Here is a 23,739-nt window from a genome sequence, read left to right as displayed (position 1 = left end):
TGGCACCTGTGTTTCGTCATCATCAGAGACATGCTGAGGTGGTATTCCCATGTCCTCATCATCAGGAAACATAAGTGGTTGTGCTTCAGTGCAGTCTATGTCTTCCACCGCTGGGGAAGGGCTAGGTGGATGCCCTTGGGAAACCCTGCCAGCAGAGTCTTCAAACAGCATAAGAGACTGCTGCATAACTTGAGGCTCAGACAGTTTCCCTGATATGCATGGGGGTGATGTGACAGACTGATGGGGTTGGTTTTCAGGCGCCATCTGTGCGCTTTCTGCAGAAGACTGGGTGGGAGATAATGTGAACGTGCTGGATCCACTGTCTGCCACCCTATTGACTAATGCCTGTACCTGCTCAGGCCTTACCATCCTTAGAACGGCATTGGGCCCCACCGTATATCGCTGTAAATTCTGGCGGCTACTGGGACCTAAGGTAGTTGGTACACTAGGACGTGTGGATGTGGCAGAACGGCCACGTCCTCTCCCAGCACCAGAGGGTCCACTAACACCACCACGACCATGTCCACGTCCGCGTCCCTTAATAGATGTTTTCCTCATTGTTATCGTTCACCACAACAACAAAAATATTATTTGGCCCAATGTATTGTATTCAAATTCAGCTGAATATAAATTTGAGGCCTAGTATTTAGGCGCTGGGTGACCGGTATAGATTTACTGACAGAATTAGACTTGGAAATGCACAGTAGCGTGTGTGTGAAGTTATTCTAAATGACCCTATGTGCACCATGAATATTATATACCTTTTTAGGGATAGATTTCAAATAGCTCTGCTACAGCAGAAACCACTAAATTATGAAATTGCTAAATTGGGAATTGTATTTCAACCCAGAACAAAAAATGTGCTTTGACGGACACTAAATAACTTGCCCAGCCAGAACAGTACAGCGGTAACGACAGATTTAACGGGATAGAAATTTGAGGCCTAGTATTTAGGCGCTGGGTGACCGATATGGATTAACTTACAGAATTAGACTTGGAAATGCACAGTAGCGTGTGTGTGAAGTTATTCTGAATGACCCTATGTGCACCTTGAATATTATATACCCTTTTAGGGATAGATTTCAAATAGCTCTGATATAGCAGAAACCACTAAATTAGGAAATTGCTAAATTGGGAATTGTATGTCAACCCAGAACAAAAAATATGCTTTGACGGACAATAAATAACTTGCCCAGCCAGAACAGTACAGCGGTAACGACAGATTTAGCGGGATATAAATTTGAGGCCTAGTATTTAGGCGCTGGGTGACCGGTATGGATTTACTGACAGAATTAGACTTGGAAATGCACAGTAGCGTGTGTGTGAAGTTATTCTGAATGACCCTATGTGCACCTTGAATATTATATACCCTTTTAGGGATAGATTTCAAATAGCTCTGATACAGCAGAAACCACTAAATTATGAAATTGCTAAATTGGGAATTGTATTTCAACCCCGAACAAAAAATGTGCTTTGACGGACACTAAATAACTTGCCCAGCCACAACAGTACAGCGGTAACGACAGATTTAGTGGGATATAAATTTGAGGCCTAGTATTTAGGCGCTGGGTGACCGGTATGGATTTACTGACAGAATTAGACTGGGATATGGCCAAAAAATAACCACACTATTGCTGGTTAAATGCACTTGGTGTGACAGCTTGACCAACCACACTACTGAGGGTTAAATGCACTTGGTGACAGGCGCAGCTTGACCCTGATGTAGTATATGGCCAAAAAATGAACAGACTATTGCTGGTTAAATGCACTTGGTGTGATAGCTTGACCAACCACACTACTAAGGGTTAAATGCACTTGGTGACGGGCGCAGCTTGCCCCTGGTGTAGTATATGGCCAAAAAATGAACAGACTATTGCTGGTTAAATGCACTTGGTGTGACAGCTTGACCAACCACACTACTGAGGGTTAAATGCACTTGGTGACGGGCGCAGCTTGCCCCTGATGTAGTATATGGCCAAAAAATGAACAGACTATTGCTGGTTAAATGCACTTGGTGTGACAGCTTGACCAACCACACTACTGAGGGTTAAATGCACTTGGTGACGGGCGCAGCTTGCCCCTGATGTAGTATATGGCCAAAAAATGAACAGACTATTGCTGGTTAAATGCACTTGGTGTGACAGCTTGACCAACCACACTACTGAGGGTTAAATGCACTTGGTGACGGGCGCAGCTTGCCCCTGATGTAGTATATGGCCAAAAAATAAACAGACTATTGCTGGTTAAATGCACTTGGTGTGACAGCTTCACCCTGATGTAGGCTTTAGCCAAAAAACAACCACACCATTGAGGGTTAAATGCACTTGGTGACAGGCGCAGCTTGCCCCTGATGTAGTATATGGCCAAAAAATAAACAGACTATTGCTGGTTAAATGCACTTGGTGTGACAGCTTCACCCTGATGTAGGCTTTAGCCAAAAAACAACCACACCATTGAGGGTTAAATGCACTTGGTGACAGGCGCAGCTTGCCCCTGATGTAGTATATGGCCAAAAAATAAACAGACTTATGCTGGTTAAATGCACTTGGTGTGACAGCTTCACCCTGATGTAGGCTTTAGCCAAAAAACAACCACACCATTGAGGGTTAAATGCACTTGGTCGCAGCTTGTGCTGGCGCACCACAAGACACAAAATGGCCGCCGATCACCCCAGAAAAATGTGACAAACGGTCTGGGCAGCCTAAAAACAGTGAGCAATTGAATTTCAGCAGCTCAATGATGCACAGCTGCAGATCGATCGATTAATCAAGTCCTTTGGAGGAGTTAATCTGCCTAATCTCGCCCTACTGTCGCAGCCGCAACCTCTCCCTACACTAATCAGAGCAGAGTGGCGGGCGGCGCTATGTGACTCCAGCTTAAATAGAGGCTGGGTCACATGGTGCTCTGGCCAATCACAGCCATGCCAATAGTAGGCATGGCTGTGACGGCCTCTTGGGGCAAGTAGTATGACGCTTGTTGATTGGCTGCTTTGCAGCCTTTCAAAAAGCGCCAAGAAAGCGTCACAAAAGCGCCAAGAAAGCGACGAACACCGAACCCAGACTTTTACGAAAATGTCCGGGTTCGGGTCCGTGTCACGGACACCCCAAAATTCGGTACGAACCCGAACTATACAGTTCGAGTTCGCTCATCCCTAGTGAGGGTGGGAATAGCATGAGAAATCGCATAAGGAGTCAACACAGTAGCCCAGTCACAGAGTGTTGAGAGTGGTAATCAAATGAGGAATCGAATATGGAGTCAACACAGTGGCCCAGTCACAGAGTGGGCCATGCTGACATCCTCCTGCAGCTTTATGAAAAATTCCCACACTGCCGAGTATGGAGTTTTCCCCCCACCACTCTGTGCTGACTACCTGCTACTCAGTGAACCGATGCAACGCTACTTCTTTCCGGACAGGTAGGCTCTAGGGATGAGCGAACCCGAACTGTATAGTTCGGGTTCGTACCGAATTTTGGGGTGTCCGTGACTCGGACCCGAACCCGGACATTTTCGTAAAAGTCCGGGTTCGGGTTCAGTGTTCGTCGCTTTCTTGGCGCTTTTTGAAAGGCTGAAAAGCAGCCAATCAACAAGCGTCATACTAATTACCCCAAGAGGCCGTCACAGCCATGCCTACTATTGGCATGGCTGTGATTGGCCAGTGCAGCATGTGACCCAGCCTCTATTTAAGCTGGAGTCATATAGTGCCGCCCGTCACTCTGTTCTGATCAGTATAGGGAGAGGTTGCAGCTGCGACGTTAGGGCAACATTAGGCAGTGATTAACTCCTCCAAAAGACTTCATTCAGAGATCGATCTGCAGCTGTGGATGATTGAAATGCTGCTATTGAATTGCTCACTGTTTTTAGGCTGCCCAGAGCGTTTTTCAGTCACTTTTTTCTGGGGTGATCGGAGGCCATTTTGTGTCTTGTGGTACGCCAGCACAAGCTGCCAACAAAGTGCATTTAACCCTTAGTAGTGTGGTTGTTTTTTGGCTAAATCCTACATCAGGGTCAAGCTGTCACACAAAGTGCATTTAACTATTAATAGTGTGGTTGTTTTTTGGCCATATACTACATCAGGGGCAAGCTGTCACCAAGTGCATTTAACCCTCAATGGTGTGGTTGTTTTTTGGCTAAATCCTACATCAGGGTCAAGCTGTCACACCAAGTGCATTTAACCAGCAATAGTGTGGTTATTTTTTGGCCATATACTACATCAGGGGCAAGCTGAGCCTGTCACCAAGTGCATTTAACCCTCAATAGTGTGGTTGGTCAAGCTGTCACACCAAGTGCATTTAACCATCAATAGTGTGATTATTTTATGGCCATATCCCAGTGTAATTCTGTCAGTAAACCTATACCTGTCACCCAGCGCCTAAATACTAGGCCTCAAATTTATATTCAGCTAAATCTGTCGTTACTGCTGTGGCTGGTCAAGTTATTTAGTGTCCGTCAAAGCACAGTTTTTGTTCTGGGTTGAAATACAATTCCCAATTTAGCAATTTCCTAATTTAGTGGTTTCTGCTGTATCAGAGCTATTTTAAATCTATCCCTAAAAGGGTTTATAATATTCAAGGTGCACATAGGGTCATTCTGAATAACTTCACACACACGCTACCTTGCATTTCCAAGTCTAATTCTGTCAGTAAACCTATACCTGTCACCCAGCGCCTAAATAATAGGCCTCAAATTTATATCCCGCTAAATCTGTTGTTACTGCTGTGGCTGGTCAAGTTATTTAGTGTCCGTCAAAGCACAGTTTTTGTTCTGGGTTGAAATACAATTCCCAATTTAGCAATTTCCTAATTTAGTGGTTTCTGCTGTATCAGAGCTACTTTAAATCTATCCCTAAAAGGGTATATAAGATTCAAGGTGCACATAGGGTCATTCTGAATAACTTGACACACACGCTACTGTGCATTTCCAAGTCTAATTCTGTCAGTAAACCTATACCTGTCACCCAGCGCCTAAATACTAGGCCTCAAATTTATATTCAGCTAAATCTGTCGTTACTGCTGTGCCTGTATTAGTGTAATACGGTACCTAAATAGATAGCCAGATAGTGTTAGGTGTCTGTAAAAAAAGGCCTGAATTTGAATTCAATACATTGGGCCAAATAATATTTTTCTTATTGTGGTGAATGGTAACTAGCCGTTCTGCCACAGCCACACGTCCTAGTGTACCAACTACCTCAGGTCCCAGTAGACGCCATAATTTACAGCGATATTTGGTGGGGCCCAATGCCGTTCTAAGGATGGTAAGGCCTGAGCAGGTACAGGCATTAGTCAATTGGGTGGCCGACAGTGGATCCAGGACGTTCACATTATCTCCCACCCAGTCTTCTGCAGAAAGCACACAGATGGCGTCTGAAAACCAAGCCCATCAGTCTGTCACATCACTCCCATGCATACCAGGGAAACTGTCTGAGCCTCAAGTTATGCAGCAGTCTCTTATGCTGTTTGAAGACTCCGCTGGCAGGGTTTCCCAAGGGCATCCACCCAGCCCTTCCCCAGCGGTGGAAGACATAGAATGCACTGACACACAACCTCTTATGTTTCCTGATGATGAGGACATGGGAATACCACCTCAGCAAGTTTCTGATGATGACGAAATACAGGTGCCAACTGCTGCGTCTTTCTGCAGTGTGCAGACTGAACAGGAGGTCAGGGATCAAGACTGGGTGGAAGACGATGCAGGGGACGATGAGGTCCTAGACCCCACGTGGAATGAAGGTCGTGCCACTGACTTTCACAGTTCGGAGGAAGAGGCAGTGGTGAGACCGAGCCAACAGCGTATCAAAAGAGGGAGCAGTGGGCAAAAGCAGAACACCTGCCGCCAAGAGACTCCGCCTGCTACTGATCGCCGCCATCTGGGACCGAGCACCCCAAAGGCAACTTCAAGGAGTTCCCTGGCATGGCACTTCTTCAAACAATGTGCTGACCACAAGACCCGAGTGGTTTGCACGCTGTGCCATAAGATCCTGAAGCGAGGCATTAACGTTCTGAACCTTAGCACAACCTACATGACCAGGCACCTGCATGCAAAGCATGAACTGCAGTGGAGTAAACACCTTAAAAACAAGGAAGTCACTCAGGCTCCCCCTGCTACCTCTTCTGCCGCTGCCGCCTCGGCCTCTTCCTCCGCCTCTGGAGGAACGTTGGCACCTGCCGCCCAGCAAACAGGGGATGTACCACCAACACCACCACCTCCGTCACCAAGCATCTCAACCATGTCACACGGCAGCGTTCAGCTCTCCATCTCACAAACATTTGAGAGAAAGCGTAAATTCCCACCTAGCCACCCTCGATCCCTGGCCCTGAATGCCAGCATTTCTAAACTACTGGCCTATGAAATGCTGTCATTTAGGCTGGTGGACACAGACAGCTTCAAACAGCTCATATCGCTTGCTGTCCCACAGTATGTTGTTCCTAGCCGGCACTACTTCTCCAAGAGAGCCGTGCCTTCCCTGCACAACCAGGTATCCGATAAAATTAGGTGTGCACTGCGCAACGCCATCTGTGGCAAGGTCCACCTAACCACAGATACGTGGACCAGTAAGCACGGCCAGGGACGCTATATCTCCCTAACTGCACACTGGGTAAATGTAGTGGCAGCTGGGCCCCAGGCGGAGAGCTGTTTGGCGAACGTCCTTCCGCCGCCAAGGATCACAGGGCAACATTCTTTGCCTCCTGTTGCCACCTCCTCCTTCTCGGCTTCCTCCTCCTCTTCTTCCACCTGCTCATCCAGTCAGCCACACACCTTCACCACCAACTTCAGCACAGCCAGGGGTAAACGTCAGCAGGCCATTCTGAAACTCATATGTTTGGGGGACAGGCCCCACACCGCACAGGAGTTGTGGCGGGGTATAGAACAACAGACCGACGAGTGGTTGCTGCCGGTGAGCCTCAAGCCCGGCCTGGTGGTGTGCGATAATAGGCAAAATCTCGTTGCAGCTCTGGGACTAGCCGGTTTGACGCACATCCCTTGCTTGGCGCATGTGCTGAATTTGGTGGTGCAGAAGTTCATTCACAACTACCCCGACATGTCAGAGCTGCTGCATAAAGTACGGGCCGTCTGTTCGCGCCTCTGGCGTTCACATCCTGCCGCTGCTCGCCTGTCTGCGCTACAGCGTAACTTCGGCCTTCCCGCTCACCGCCTCATATGCGACATGCCCACCAGGTGGAACTCCACCTTGCACATGCTGGACAGACTGTGCGAGCAGCAGCAGGCCATAGTGGAGTTTCAGCTGCAGCACGCACATGTCAGTCGCACTGCGGAACAGCACCACTTTACCACCAATGACTGGGCCTCCATGCGAGACCTGTGTGCCCTGTTGCGCTGTTTCGAGTACTCCACCAACATGGCCAGTGGCGATGACGCCGTTATCAGCGTTACAATACCACTTCTATGTCTCCTTGAGAAAACACTTAGGGCGATGATGGAAGAGGAGGTGGCCCAGGAGGAGCTGGAGGAAGAGGGGTCATTTTTAGCACTTTCAGGCCAGTCTCTTCGAAGTGACTCAGAGGGAGGATTTTTGCAACAGCAGAGGCCAGGTACAAATGTGGCCAGCCAGGATGAAGCATGGTCACAGCGGGGTGGCACCCAACGCAGCTCGGGCCCATCACTGGTGCGTGGCTGGGGGGAAACGCAGGACGATGACGATACGCCTCTCACAGAGGACAGCTTGTCCTTACCCCTGGGCAGCCTGGCACACATGAGCAACTACATCCTGCAGTGCCTGCGCAACGACAGCAGAGTTGCCCACATTTTAACGTGTGCGGACTACTGGGTTGCCACCCTGCTGGATCCATGGTACAAAGACAATGTGCCCACCTTACTTACTGCACTGGAGCGTGATAGTTAGATGCGCGAGTACAAGCGCACGTTGGTAGACGAGCTACTGAGAACATTCCCAAATGTCACAGGGGAACAAGTGGAAGCCCAAGGCCAAGGCAGAGGAGGAGCAAGAGGTCGCCAAGGCAGCTGTGTCACGGCCAGCTCCTCTGAGGGCAGGGTGAGCATGGCAGAGATGTGGAAAAGTTTTGTCAACACGCCACAGCTAACTGCACCACCACCTGATACGCAACGTGTTAGCAGGAGGCAACATTTCACTAACATGGTGGAACAGTACGTGTGCACACCCCTCCACGTACTGACTGATGGTTCGGCCCCATTCAACTTCTGGGTCTCTGAATTGTCCACGTGGCCAGAGCTAGCCTTTTATGCCTTGGAGGTGCTGGCCTGCCCAGCGGCCAGCGTTTTGTCTGAACGTGTATTCAGCACGGCAGGGGACGTCATTACAGACAAACGCAGCCGCCTGTCTACAGCCAATGTGGACAAGCTGACGTTCATAAAAATGAACCAGGCATGGATCCCACAGGACCTGTCCATCCCTTGTGCAGATTAGACATTAACTACCTCCCCTTAACCATATATTATTGTACTCCAGGTCACTTCCTCATTCAATCCTATTTTTATTTTCATTTTACCATTATATTGCGAGGCAACCCAAAGTTGAATGAACCTCTCCTCTGTCTGGGTCCCGGGGCCTAAATATATGCCAATGGACTGTTCCAATGTTGGGTGACGTGAAGCCTGATTCTCTGCTATGACATTCAGACTGATTCTCTGCTGACATGAAGCCAGATTCTCTGTTACGGGACCTCTCTCCTCTGCCTGGATGCCATGGCCTAAATATCTGACCATGGACTGTTACATTGGTGGGTGACGTGAAGCATGATTCTCTGCTATGACATGAAGACTGATTCTCTGCTGACATGAAGCCTGAATCTTTGTTATGGGACCTCTCTCTTCTGCCTGGGTGCCAGGGCCTAAATATCTGACAATAGACTGTTCTAGTGTTGGGTGACATGAAGCCTGATTCTCTGCTATGACATCAAGACTGATTCTCTGCGGACATGAAGCCTGAATCTCTGTTATGGGACCTCTCTCCTCTGCCTGGGTGCCTGGGCCTAAATATCTGACAATGGACTGTTCCAGTGTTGGGTGACGTGAATCATGATTCTCTGCTATGACATGAAGACTGATTCTCTGCTGACATGAAGCCTGAATCTTTGTTATGGGACCTCTCTCCTCTGCCTGGGTGCCAGGGCCTAAATATCTGACAATGGACTGTTCTAGTGTTGGGTGACATGAAGCCTGATTCTCTGCTATGACATGAAGACTGATTCTCTGCTTACATGAAGCCAGATTCTCTGTTATGGGACCTCTCTCCTCTGCCTGGATGCCAGGGCCTAAATATCTGACCATGGACTGTTACATTGGTGGGTGACGTGAAGCATGATTCTCTGCTATGACATGAAGACTGATTCTCTGCTGACATGAAGCCTGAATCTTTGTTATGGGACCTCTCTCCTCTGCCTGGGTGCCAGGGCCTAAATATCTGACAATGGACTGTTCTAGTGTTGGGTGACATGAAGCCTGATTCTCTGCTATGACGTGAAGACTGATTCTCTGCGGACATGAAGCCTGAATCTCTGTTATGGGACCTCTCTCCTCTGCCTGGGTGCCTGGGCCTAAATATCTGACAATGGACTGTTCCAGTGTTGGGTGACGTGAATCATGATTCTCTGCTATGACATGAAGACTGATTCTCTGCTGACATGAAGCCATATTCTCTGTTACGGGACCGCTCTCCTCTGCCTGGATCCCAGGGCCTAAATATCTGACAATGGACTGTTACAGTGGTGTGTGACGTGAAGCATGATTCTCTGCTATGACATGAAGACTGATTCTCTGCTGACATGAAGCCAGATTCTCTGTTATGGGACCTCTCTCCTCTGCCCGGGTGCCGGGGCCTAAATATATGACAATGGACTGTTCCAGTGGTGGGTGACGTGAAGCCTGATTCTCTGCTATGACATGAAGACTGATTCTCTGCTGACATGAAGCCAGATTCTCTGTTATGGGACCTCTCTCCTCTGCCTGGGTGCCGGGGCCTAAATATATGACAATGGACTGTTACAGTGGTGGGTGACGTGAAGCCAGATTCTCTGCTATGGGACCTCTCTCCAATTGATATTGGTTAATTTTTATTAATTTTATTTTTATTTTTATTCATTTCCCTATCCACATTTGTTTGCAGGGGATTTACCTACATGTTGCTGCCTTTAGCAGCCTTCTAGCTCTTTCCTGGGCTGTTTTACAGCTTTTTTAGTGCCGAAAAGTTCGGGTCCCCATTGACTTCGTCCCGAACCCGAACATCCAGGTGTTCGTCCCAAACCCGAACATCCAGGTGTTCACTCAACTCTAGTAGGCTCCTGCATAGCAGGCAGTCTACCCCGGGCACATTTGTCTACAGATCTCACACTTCTGCCACCCTGCTAACTCACGGCCACGCTTCCACCCTGGCTCAGGCATCGCCTCATGCACAAGCTGCCACCCTCTTCTCCTGATTATGATAAAGCCCCCTCTTCATCCAGCTCCCACGTGCGATCGGCTACATCCTCATCCACTACTGTCTGCACGTCACCAGTCTCAGGGTGATACGTCTCCCATGTGACTCTCATTTTCGCTACTTGCCCACCTACCGGAGGAAGCAGCGGATATCTCCTCCTCACCTGTCTGTCAGATGGAATGGAAGCAGTGAGATTCTTTCTGACAGTGTCAGACATCAAGGAACCAATAGGTCAGTTTATTTTAGAATTGTTAGAATTTGTGCTCACCCACAATTATTTCTTGTTTAAGGATGTGTTCTACCTACAGCTCCAGTGAACAGTGATGGGGGGCGTCCTGTGTGCCTTCCTTTGCTAATCTGTTCCTGGGGCTGTGGGAGAGGACAAATTTCCCTAATGACTTGATTCCATTGGTTGGTGGGGTCCAGATGTGGGCTCGATATATAGATGATGTGTTCAACACATGGCAGGGCTCACAGGCTGGATTCAGCCAATTTATTGATTCACTAAATAAGAATAATTTAAATATCAAACTGACTTCTAGGGTGGTAAGAATAAATCTTGAATTTCTCAATGTCAAAATCTTTGTTGCTGAACAAGGAATAGTGACAACGGATCTTTTCAGGAAAAAGACATCCACAAATGCACTGCTTCATGCAGAATCATATATACCGTACAGTCAATTTCTGAGATTGAAATGGATTTGCTCCACGAATGAGATTTTTGAAAAACAATCTGGTTATGTTGAATACAGATTTCAAGAGAGGAGATACCCGAAAAAATTTATAATGCAAGGATATGAAAGGGCAAATCAAATGAAGAGAGATGATCTCATAAGTGTCAAAGAAAGTTGATCCAGAGAACACGATGATAAAGTGCGATTTATATCCACAGTGGAAAAAGAAGAGTCTAATGCTGACAAGATATTGGGAAGGGCTACACTTGGATCCAATTTTGGAAAACACACTTCCAGTGGTTCCATCCTTCACATACAGAAAATTTAAACAAAACAATGGCTGATCTTAGGGAGACCAGCTACAGAAAACACTGCGGAACCTCATTTAAGAGTCTCAACACAGCAATCCAAAGTGCAAAGCTCCCTGGGAAACAGTAATATGCGAAATAATTGTGGAGCCCCAGTTATGGGTCTTCAACACAGTGAAAGCCAGATATCCCTCAAAGGAAGTAAAACCGAGCAATGGGGTGTCTCCATTACAGAGATCACCAAATCCACCATATTAAGTGGCCCCTACGTCAAGATCCTGCTCTTTTACAAGCTTTAAGGATGTGACGGGGAAGACCTAAGCCAGTTATCCATCCACAGACAGCTGTTTCAGGGTGTTTCAAGGTGTTTCCCCTCACAAGACAAGAGCTAGACAAGAGCTAATTGGAGTGAGGTCCCCTAGACAAGAGCTAATTGGAGTGAGGTCTCAGCCAACTGGAGTCCAATCAATGAGATGAGATGATATTGGAGGTGTTGGTTACAGCTGCCCTGCCCTATAAAAAACACACACCAGTTCTGGGTTTGCTTTTTACAAGAAGCATTGCCTGATGTGAATGATGCCTTGCACAAAAGAGCTCTCAGAAGTCCTACGATTAAGAATTGTTGACTTGCATAAAGTTGGAAAGGGTTATAAAAGTATCTCCAAAAGCCTTGCTGTTTATCAGTCCACGGTAAGACAAATTATCTATAAATGAGGAAAGTTCAGCACTGCTGCTATTCTCTCTTGGAGTGGCCGTCCTGTAAGGGTGACTGCAAGAACAGAGCGCAGACTGCTCAATGAGGTAAAGAAGAATCCTAGAGTGTCAGCTAAAGACTTACAAAAGTCTCTGGCATATGCTAACATCACTGTTAGCAAATCTACGATAGGTAAAACACTAAACAAGAATGGATTTCATGGGAGGATACCACAGAGGAAGCCACTGCTGTCCAAAAAAAAAAAAATGCTGCACGGTTACAGTTTGCACACAAGCACCTGGATGTTCCACAGCAGTACTGGCAAAATATTCTGTGGACAGAGGAAACCAAAGTTGAGTTGTTTGGAAGAAACACACAACACTATGTGTGGAGAAAAAGAGGCACAGCACACCAACATCAAAATCTCATCCCAACTGTGAAGTATGGTGGTCGGGGTATCATGGTTTGGGGCTGCTTTGCTGCATCAGGGCTTGGATGGATTGCTATCATCGAAGGAAAACTGAATTCCCAAGTTTATCAAGACATTTAACAGGAGAACTTAAGGCCATCCGTCCACCAGCTGAAGCTCAATAGAAGATGGGTGTTGCAACAGAACAACGACCCAAAGCATAGAAGTAAATCAACAACAGAATGGCTTAAACAGAAGAAAATACGCCTTCTGGAGTGGCCCAGTCAGAGTCCTGACCTCAACCCAATTGAGATGCTGTGGCTTAACCTCAAGAAAGCGATTCACACTAGACATCCCGAGAATATTGCTAAACTGAAACAGTTCTGTAAAGAGGAACGGTCAAGAATTACTCCTGACCGTTGTGTACGTCTGATCTGCAACTACAGGAAACGTTTGGTTGAAGTGATTGCTGCCAAAGGAGGTTCAACCAGTTATTAAATCCAAGGGTTCACATAATATTTCCACCTGCACTGTGAATGTTTACATGGTGTGTTCAATAAAAACATGGTAACATTTAATTATTTGTGTGTTATTAGTTTAAGCAGACTGTGATTGTCTATTGTTATGACTTAGATGAAGATCAGATACCACATTTTATGACCAATTTGTGCAGAAATCCATACTTGCAACTATATATATATATATATATATATATATATATTATATAGGGATGTATATGTTTTAAAGCTTTTCTCTGTGAAATATATATACTACATTTTATATATATATATATATATATATATATATATATATATATAACAGAATTTCTGAATTTGGACTTCTTTAAATTAATAAAAAAAACAAAAAACAATGGCAAGGTGGACATTAGCACCTTAAAGCTGCAATTTCCAGATATGTCTGCAGTATATAAGCACGGTACAAATCTAAATACAGGTATGCATCATATCTCCACCTCCTCTGTCAAGTTTAGAAAGTATTGTACCTCCAACTGGTTTCATCATGCAAAATATTTGGCATGTTGTTACACAGACAATTGTTTAAGGTGTAAGGTTGCTTTTGAGAAAAAATGCCTTTTCCTGTCATAACATACAAATAAACCCAACAATAGCTCAATAGGCAAAATAAACCTTCAAAATAGAAACACACGTATTGGAAGTAATGTGTTCCTGTTCTAAAAGCCTACATACAGCTGAAGCAATTTATGATTTCAATAAAAATAATGTTTTCTACATAGAAATAGAATCTCTAAACTGTCACTCTCTGGAAGTTAAAAGCTTTTTTGAACTTGTGGTTGAATCAAGCCAATTCAAAATGTCATTCTTTACACACATCAAATCCCAAAGCAAAAGGGAGCTCAGTGTTGATTCCCTGTAATATTTTAATGGGTTGCTTAGGTTGCATATTGCTCAGAAGCGTACCTTAAGCTGCAAAAATATGACAAAAAAAGGGGAGCTCAGCAGTAAAAAACTTCTCAATCAGCCTTGTGTTACCTACGATAAAAAAGCTGTCACACAGCGAGGCCTATGATACAAAAAGATCAGGTTGGAAGAATGGAACAATTTCTATTAAAAAAAAGTACTTGTTATGTCTTGTTTACCAAGTAAATAAGTAGGAAATAGCCAAAATCACAAAATAAATATTTGTTCTCTTATTTTTATTGGTTGTGAGTCTGTTGATGCTGCCTATAGAGGTTAGATGAAAATTACTTTAACCCTTTCAGCACCATGGGATTTTCTTTTGTTGCTATTTAGTTTATTATCCACAAGTTCCAGAAGACAGTTTGAGTGGTACTGCATATTTGTTCCCTTTTTATTATATATGTGGATCACTCTGGCTTCCTCAAGGGTAACGTTGCATTATTCACACTGGGTGTAGCTTATCAGCAAAGTGGTGCTCAGCCTTGTGACTTATAATTGTAACAACACAGGAGAGAGTAAAAAGGCGGCATTCACTGGAGATGCAATCTTCCTTTTATTTCACAACTTTGTGTGTGAATACATCAAACGGCACAGGGCGGACAAACATACCAAGCAGTCAAATGAAGGAAATTTTGTGCCTAAGCATTTCCTTGGGCCACTAACACGTTGACGCAACCGCATCATCTTTATACACCAACTCGGCTCTGCAGCGCACATGTGTGACATCACAAGGGCACGCCAAGCGGCGCGCACACGTGATACCTCAACAGAGCCAACTTCTTTACTCTGTTACAAAACATAAACTGATAAAAGCAAATGACACAAAATAGATGGACTAATTATTATAGAAACACTCACAAATGATTTTTCTCATTCAGTCCCAGAGGGCCTATTGCGTTTGAGCACAAAATCCATTTTGCTTCTCTTCTCAGGATACTGATCAGCTGTTATCCTACAGGCTATCAGAACAAGTTTTTCTCTAAACATGGGGACTGAACTGTTGATAGGAGTTGATAGGGAATCGAATCTTTGAATCTAGAGAATATATATATATATATATATATATATATATCCACAGATGCTTGGGGCACTTCTATAAAGATATACACATACATACAAAACCAGGGGTATGCATGGTCAGCAATAAGCCCACATACATACTGTCATCCTGACATAAGTGTATATACATAGACATGTGTGCAAATACATACACACATATTTATATATACACACACACTCGCATATACCTGGGGCATCACATCCAGGGGACATACATATGTCCCCACTTGCCATACATGGCCAATATATATACAGCCATACAGGAAATATATATCCCTATTGGCCATATAAAGGGGCCCATATATATACATATATACACATATCAAAGAAGGGGCAGATACATATATATATCTCCATATACTGTACATACGCCCACCTGGCTTCCCTCTACAGTGTGGGACCCCGCATGTACAGTATATCGAGAACGGAGCCCCGCAAGTGAAGGAGGGCACACTGCACATGTGTAGCAGCCCTCCATTCTTTTTCTATGGGGCTCTGGCTCGGCTATAGAAATGAATGGGAGCCGGGGCCGCACAATTGTGGTACATTCCCTTTCACTTCTATGGGGAGCCAGCTTGGTGGTGGCCAGACCGGAGTCCTCCAGCCACCACCTTATGGGGCTCCGTTCTCAATATAAGTGCGGGTCCCAGCGCACCTATAAGACAATGTGGGCATATCCTAGCGATATGCCCCCATTGTCCATGATGAGACAACCCCTTGCAGTCACCCTAGTTGACTATAATAAGCACTCATTAGATTGCTTCTACAATACACCACATTGAATTGCAATTCTTTGCAGATTTGCTATGTTGCTATGGTGCCCAGCCACCTGCAGACCAATATTTAAAAGGAGTGTGGGTTAAAACATAGTTGTTAATTGTGTTCCAAATAATTCTTGACCTGATCTCTACCTCACAACTCTGTGGGGACCACTATTTGCAAAGAACTAGACCCTAAAACCTGTTTATAGTGTAGATATAAGGAATAATCATCCTTGTGTACCAGTGCAATTGGTAGTTGTTCTGACTATCCAGCACTTAGAAAGCTAGCTTGTGTTAGATATGACCCACTTACTCCATTTAGCTACTGTGTATACAGGAAAGGTTAGTACATGACTGGAATGATGTGGACTCACCCGCCCAGCACACTGCAATTATAGGAGTGGGTGGTGCAGATATGTACTGTAAGGATGTAACTCCTGAGCTGAGGATTAGTATTGAGCTCAAATTTTGAATTATGGATATTTATCGCGAATATCGCAACTTTGAGAATTTGTGACTATTTCAAATATAGTGCTATATATTCGTTATATCGAATATTTGCCATTTTTTTCCATCTAAAAACATGATTCCTCCCTGCTTCTTGCTTGTGGGCCATTGATCCACAAGCAACTTAAGCAGGGAGGAATCAAGACTTCAGATGGAAAAAATGACGAATATTTTTAAAAAAAAATATATAGCACAGTATTTAATATAGTACTATATATTTGTTTTTTAGAATATTCGTCATTTTTTATTACACATTCCAATGACATTAATAAATAATCATGTTACTTTCCTAATATATACGGATGGAGCAGAGTTAACACTACTGTTTTCTGAGATTTCTGAGTTGTGTTATCTTATCTAAGCAAACACCTTCAATTGCTTTTCAATGGCTTTTGTCTCAAGATAAAGCGATAAGTTAAGAAATTTGAGTTAAGAGCTGGAGGGCTAACCTTGCTCTATCTGTATGACTCCTATTAGATGTTACTCTAGCCTAGTAGGTCATCGTTTTATTATTTCTGTATGGTGGCCTTTGGGTACTTTTAGCCCTGTCTACCCAAACCTTACCATTTAACTTGGATTAGCACTTTACAAATCCCACCTACACAGAATAAAGTTTTTCACATTGTGATGCTCCACAGACTGGAAACCACTGTGCTCCTGCATCTTTCTGTTCTGCCAGCTTTCAGCCTCTTAAAGGGACAGTACATACTAGGTTCCCGTGTCTCTATCCAATGCCCATGCCTTTATTTACCCCCATTCCTTTGGACATGAGCAATAATGGTCTTTTGTTTTTTGTTCTCTGAAAAGATGTTTGTTCCTACATCATTTTATTATTTTTTTTTTACCAACCTTGCTTGTATATTTAACCATCGCTACCTGTCTTCTGTCCCTGACTGCTACCTGTACATAGAATGTGCTTCCATCACTGCACCGTCTGATTTTGATTCCTGCATGTCATGTCCTGCTCTCCATCTATGTGCCAGCAGTTGCTAATAGAGACTTATGATTATAGTGAGTATTTAAATACTATTCAAAAAAACACTAGTGTATTACAAATTGCAAGATAAAGGGAACATTTGGCTCTCTTTAGCTGATTTAGTTCCTTTTAAACTTCCACACCCTAACTTTACCATCTAACTTTTTTTTGCTTTTGTAAGGCCTCATGCACACGACCGTTTTCTTTTAAGGTCCGCAAAAACGGGGTCCGTAGGTCCGTGATCCGTGACCGTTTTTTCGTCCGTGGGTCTCCTTTTTTGTAGGATCCACGGAAATGAAAAATGAAAAAAAAAATCTAAGTCAAGTTTGCCATTGAAATGATAGGAAAAAACGGACACGGATCACGGACGCGGATGACAATCTTGTGTGCATCCGTGATTTTTCACGAACCCGTTGACTTGAATGGGTCCGTGAACCATTGGCCGTAAAAAAAATAGGACAGGTCATATTTTTTTCACGGCCAGGAAACACAGATCACGGATGCGGCTGCCAAACGATGCATTTTCCGACTTTTCCACGGACCCATTGAAAGTCAATGGGTTCGCGAAAAAAAACGGAAAATGGCACAACGGCCACGGATGCACACAACGGTCGTGTGCATGAGGCCTAAGGCATATTAATGTCCTGCAGATCTAAAGATATAAAAAGATTAGTCATCATGTGGTGTGACTGGTGATTTCCAGGGTCTGGGTAGTGGTAATTCAACTTAAAAAAGCAAAGCACCATCAGCACCATCAGTTACAACAAGAGACTCCACTTTCTCTGCCACTGCCGCACCCTCACCACATTGATTGACAGAGCCAGGCATGATGATATTTTCACTGCCTGATACTGTCAAGTGCAGAGGGTGCAGCAGTTGCAGAGAGAGCTAAGACTGTAGGTGTAACAGCAACACTCATGTTGCTCCTCGTTGCAAATATTAAAACATAATTTTTCTCAGTAATGTGGCCACATAGGAACATGAAACACAGATGCCTTCTGCTGCTAAGCCCACATGCAACAGGTCAGCCAGTTTCATAGGTACAAATCTGCTGACAGATGTCATTTAAACATCCTCTGACTCAGAATATTCCTGTAAAACTACCTCAAAATCACTAAGCAATTTATGATGTGGAAAATCTGAACTTATAATAAATATGAACATTCAATCTACAATGCCATTCCAGTATCCTTATTATGTATTACCATATAATGAATGGACTCCAAACGTTGCCGTCACCAGTAGAAACTACTAAACCAGCATTTTCTACAGGGTATATAATGGCACATTTTACTATAATTACTGTCAATGTTAATGTTTGCGGTAAGTAATTTATTTTACAATATTTCAATAAATTTCTTTATTTTAATGTATTACAAGCCACTTAATCTACATTAACATAATGCATCCAAAGAGAGTTAAAAAAAATAATATAGTGTTTAAAGTAAAAGTATTAACAGTAAAACTTTAAATCACCAGTAACTTTACTGCATTGTTCAGGACAGATAAGCAGTTTAAAAGAGCTATTTGAAGAGAAATGTCACATGAATAAAAATTAAAGCCTGGGCGCAGAAAAATTACAGCTTTAATATTAAATCTGTGCAATCAGACTATGAGCTAAGCTTGGTATTAAATATTCATTTACATCAGAAAGTATTGTAGCTTTGCTTTTAGCTTGGGGATCATGGCCTATTGTAGATAACACCATGTTTAATATCAGTAAATGTAATAAAATGAAATAAATGGGATTTGGTAGAATACCAGGTCCTGGATAACTTTCAGTCACTTACTTGACTACTTTAATGATGGTTTCATTTTTTAGTCCATAAATAACATTTTAAAATGTACTAATCTTGTCTATGTTTATGACATAAACACCATAAAATGGTGCAGACAGAAATAACATCAGTTTTCACTCTCCATTCTGATGTTTCTCAATACCCAGCTCTATTTGTGCAGTATTTGTTTTACTTATTGTGCTATCATCTAAACTAAATATGGCCAGAAGAAAATAGCAGAAAAATATGAGATTTAGCTAATAAATAAGATTATCGCTAAAATGGTTAAAAGGGTTGTCCCATCTTGTGAAGTAGCATTGATCGCATTCCTTATGCCACAACATTCAACTTACCTAACACATGTAATTATAGATTTCTCCTCATTTCCTCCACATCTATTATTTTTCCTGACCTGTGTTTACACATAGTTGTCATTGGTTACAGCCACCACAACGATAAAGCAGCAGTGGCCGCGCTTGCACAGTGTCTTCCTCTTTTTCCTACCTGCTGCTGTGGAGTAATATTTTTTTTTTCTGTGTATCATATTGGTATTGTTTTTAAATGCATTGCAGTGTAGTAAAAGCAATTACACAATTTTTTCTACCAGCGAAACTGAAGGTAAATTACACTGTACACAGCAATCAAACTGCCTTCATGGCACAGTTCAAGTGTAGGTGTGGGGTGAATAATCTCAATACAAGTGTAAAACATGTTTATTTTCAATCCAGAGAGTATAATTTTAACCCTTTAAGGACCCATGACGTAGCTGTACATCATGGGTCTGATCCCTAAATATGGCGCCCGCTCACGCGAGCAGTGCGCGCCTTAGCTGCAGGGTTTCTGCTATTTAAAATAGCAGAGACCCGCGGAATATGTATGCAATCGTCCATAAGACTGATTGCATATATCATACCATTCATGTACCGTGATAAAATGTGACCAAGGCATCTGTGCAGACCAGAACCGGAAGTCGCGGCCTTCGGGTCCGTTAACACTGTTCCCCGGCTGAGATCGGGGGAACCTGTTACCTTAAGCTAATTGACCGAAGCCTCATGCAGGCTTCAGAGTCAATTATATGTATATATTAATACAGGCCACTAGATTGCAGCCTTGTATTGATATAGTGCAAATGAAGTCTTCAATGATGGCTATTTAGACATCACTGAATACTATGGGCAATCGAATGATTGCCAGTTATTGTCACCCAAGGTAACTTAAAAAAAGTTTAAAAAAGGAGTAAAAAAAGTATTTACAAATATATAAAAAACTAAAAGTTCAAATCACCACCCTTTCCTTAAAATAAAAATACTTAACCAATAAAAAAAAAACATCTTGGGCATTGCCACATGCGAAAATGCCCATTCTATTAAAATATAACAATATTATTAGCATACAGCAAATGGTGCAGCAGAAAAAAAAAACATCCAATTTGCAATTTTTTTTCACTTTTGTCAACTACCCAATAATTTTTTCATAAAAAGTGATCAAAAAGTCGCACACACTTAAAATTTGTATCACTGAAAAGAACTGATCATCCTGCAAAAGCCCTCACACAGCCCCCATACACATAGCTACAAAAAAGTTATATGGGTCAGAATATGGTTATGAAAAAAGAAAATTTTTTCCTCCAAATTTTTTTTTTTTTTTTTTCAGTATTAAAATTCAAGACAAATTATACAAGTATGGTATTGTTGGAACCGTACTGACCTGGCGATTAAAGATAACAGTTCAATTTTACCGTGTACAGTGTAAAAAATAAAAACCTTTATCAGAATTGCATTTTTTTCCAATTTTACTCCATTTGGAATTTTTTTACCGCTCCCCACTACATGGTATGCAACCGTAAATAGTTCCATTAGAAATTAAAACTTGTCCCACAAAAAATAAGCCCTCATAAGGCTATGTGAATGGAAAAATAAAATCGCCACGTGCAAAAATGTCTATACTAAAATGTAAAAATACCTTCCCCATACGGCAAATGATGAAACTGTAAAAATGACAAAATGGTTGATTCATTGTTATCGTCGCTTCATTTACATAGTACCATAGTAACATAGTAAATAAGGCTGAAAAAAGACATTTGTCCATCCAGTTCGGCCTGTCATCCTGCAAGTTAATCCAGAGGAAGGCAAAAAAAAAAAAACTGTGAGATAGAAGCCAATTTTCCCTACTTTAGGGGAATAAAAAATTCCTTCCCGACTACAATCAGGCAATCAGAATAACTCCCTGGATCAACGACCCCTCTCTAGTAGCTCTAGCCTGTAATATTATTACACTCCAGAAATACATCCAGGCCCCTCTTGAATTCCTTTATTGTACTCACCATCACCACCTCCTCCGGCAGAGAGTTCCATAGTCTCACTGCTCTTACCATAAAGAATCCTCTTCTATGTTTGTGTACAAACCTTCTTTCCTCCAGACGTAGAGGATGTCCCCTCGTCACAGTCCTGGGGATAAATAGATGACGGGATAGATCTCTGTACTGACCCCTGATATATTTATACATAGTAATTAGATCTCCCCTCAGTCGTCTTTTTTCTAAAGTGAATAACCCTGATTTTGATAATCTTTTAGGGTACTGTAGTTGCCCCATTCCAGTTATTACTTTAGTTGCCCTCCTCTGGACCCTCTCCAGCTCTACTATGTCTGCCTTGTACACAGGAGCCCAGAACTGTACACAGTACTCCATGTGTGGTCTGACTAGTGATTTGTAAAGTGGTAGGACTATGTTATTATCACGGGCATCTATGCCCCTTTTGATGAAATCCATTATCTTATTGGCCTTGGCAGCAGCTGCCTGACACTGTTTTTTGCAGATTACTTTGCTGTTTATTAAAATTCCTAGATCCTTTTCCATGTCAGTGTTACCATTTTTACAGAGTGTTTTACCATTTAGGATAAACAATACTGGGCACTCTCTCTATAAGTAGAACCATGCGAAAAACAGGTTCATATAGGGGTCTTGGACCAAATGCGTTTCGGGGCTAGACGTTGCCCCTTCATCAGTGGTCACCACTGATGAAGGGGCAACGTCTAGCCCCGAAACGCGTTTGGTCCAAGATTCTATGCTGTAATAACCCCAGGTTGGCTGTGATAAATACCGGAATATCCTGCAAACAAAGGAGACCTGGCATGCTGGATAACTAAGATCACAGCACAAAGATATCACAGACCGCAACTGCAGTCCAAATCCAGAGCGGTAGCAGGCGACTAGGTTCTCGGAGGACACCGGCTCTTCAGCGTAATGGAGTGGTGCCCAGAGAAGCCTAAACCGGCGAGAGCAGCAACCTGTGAGAGAATCTTTATACTTACAGTGGATCGGAGCCTCACCAGCAGACATCAAGCAGTGAGTAATAGCGGGACGCCGCTCTAAAAACTCACTGTGATTCATCTACTCAAAGATCCAGGAACTTTGCTCTTAATAAGAGATCGGGATACATTTGGACAGTGACTATAGAGGATGCAATTAGACCCCAATACTCCCATTTTTTCCACTAGTCTAGCCAGTATTGGGACCTAACTGCTACAAGTTGCAGAGTGTACAATACCTTATGTTTAGAGTTGAGCGAACACCTGGATGTTCGGGTTCGAGAAGTTCGGCCGAACTTCCCGGAAATGTTCGGGTTCGGGATCCGAACCCGATCCGAACTTCGTCCCGAACCCGAACCTCATTAAAGTCAATGGGGACCCGAACTTTTCGGCACTAAAACGGCTGTAAAACAGCCCAGGAAAGGGCTAGAGGGCTGCAAAAGGCAGCAACATGTAAGTAAATCCCCTGCAAACAAATGTGGATAGGGAAATGAATAAAAATAAAAATTTAATAAATAAAAATTAACCAAAATAAATTGGAGAGAGGTCCCATAGCAGAGAATCTGGCTTCCCGTCACCCACCACTGGAACAGTCCATTCTCAGATATTTAGGCCCCGGCACCCAGGCAGAGGAGAGAGGTCCCGTAACAGACAATCTGGCTTCATGTCAGCAGAGAATTAGTCAGCATGTCATAGCAGAGAATGAGGCTTCACGTCAGCCACCACTGCAACAGTCCATTGGCATATATTTAGGCCCAGCACACAGGCAGAGGAGAGAGGTCCCGTAACAGAGGATCTGGCTTCATGTCAGCAGAGAATCAGTCTGCATGTCATAGCAGAAAATCAGGCTTCACGTCACCCAGCACTGTAAGAGTCCATTTTCATAAATTTAGGCCCAGCACCCAGGCAGAGGAGAGAGGTCCCTTAACAGACAATCTGGCTTCATGTCAGCAGAGAATCAGTCTTCATATCATAGCAGAGAATCAGGCTTCACGTCACCCACCACTGTAAGAGTCCATTTTCATAAATTTAGGCCCAGCACCCAGGCAGAGGAGAGAGGTCCCGTAACAGACAATCTGGCTTCATGTCAGCAGAGAATTAGTCTGCATGTCATAGCAGAGAATGAGGCTTCACGTCAGCCACCAATGCAACAGTCCATTGGCATATATTTAGGCCCAGCACACAGGCAGAGGAGAGAGGTCCCGTAACAGACAATCTGGCTTCATGTCAGCAGAGAATCAGTCTGCATGTCATAGTAGAGAATCAGGCTTCACGTCAGCCACCACTGCAACAGTTCATTGGCATATATTTAGGCCCAGCACACACACAGGCAGAGGAGAGAGGTCCCGTAACTGAGAATCTGTCTTCATGTCAGCAGAGAATCAGTCTGCATGTCATAGCAGAGAATCAGGCT

The sequence above is a fragment of the Bufo gargarizans genome, chromosome 3, assembly GCF_014858855.1.
Source record: "Bufo gargarizans isolate SCDJY-AF-19 chromosome 3, ASM1485885v1, whole genome shotgun sequence".
In the NCBI taxonomy this organism is placed as follows: Eukaryota; Metazoa; Chordata; class Amphibia; order Anura; family Bufonidae; genus Bufo; species Bufo gargarizans.
This window is presented reverse-complemented; position numbering follows the sequence as displayed.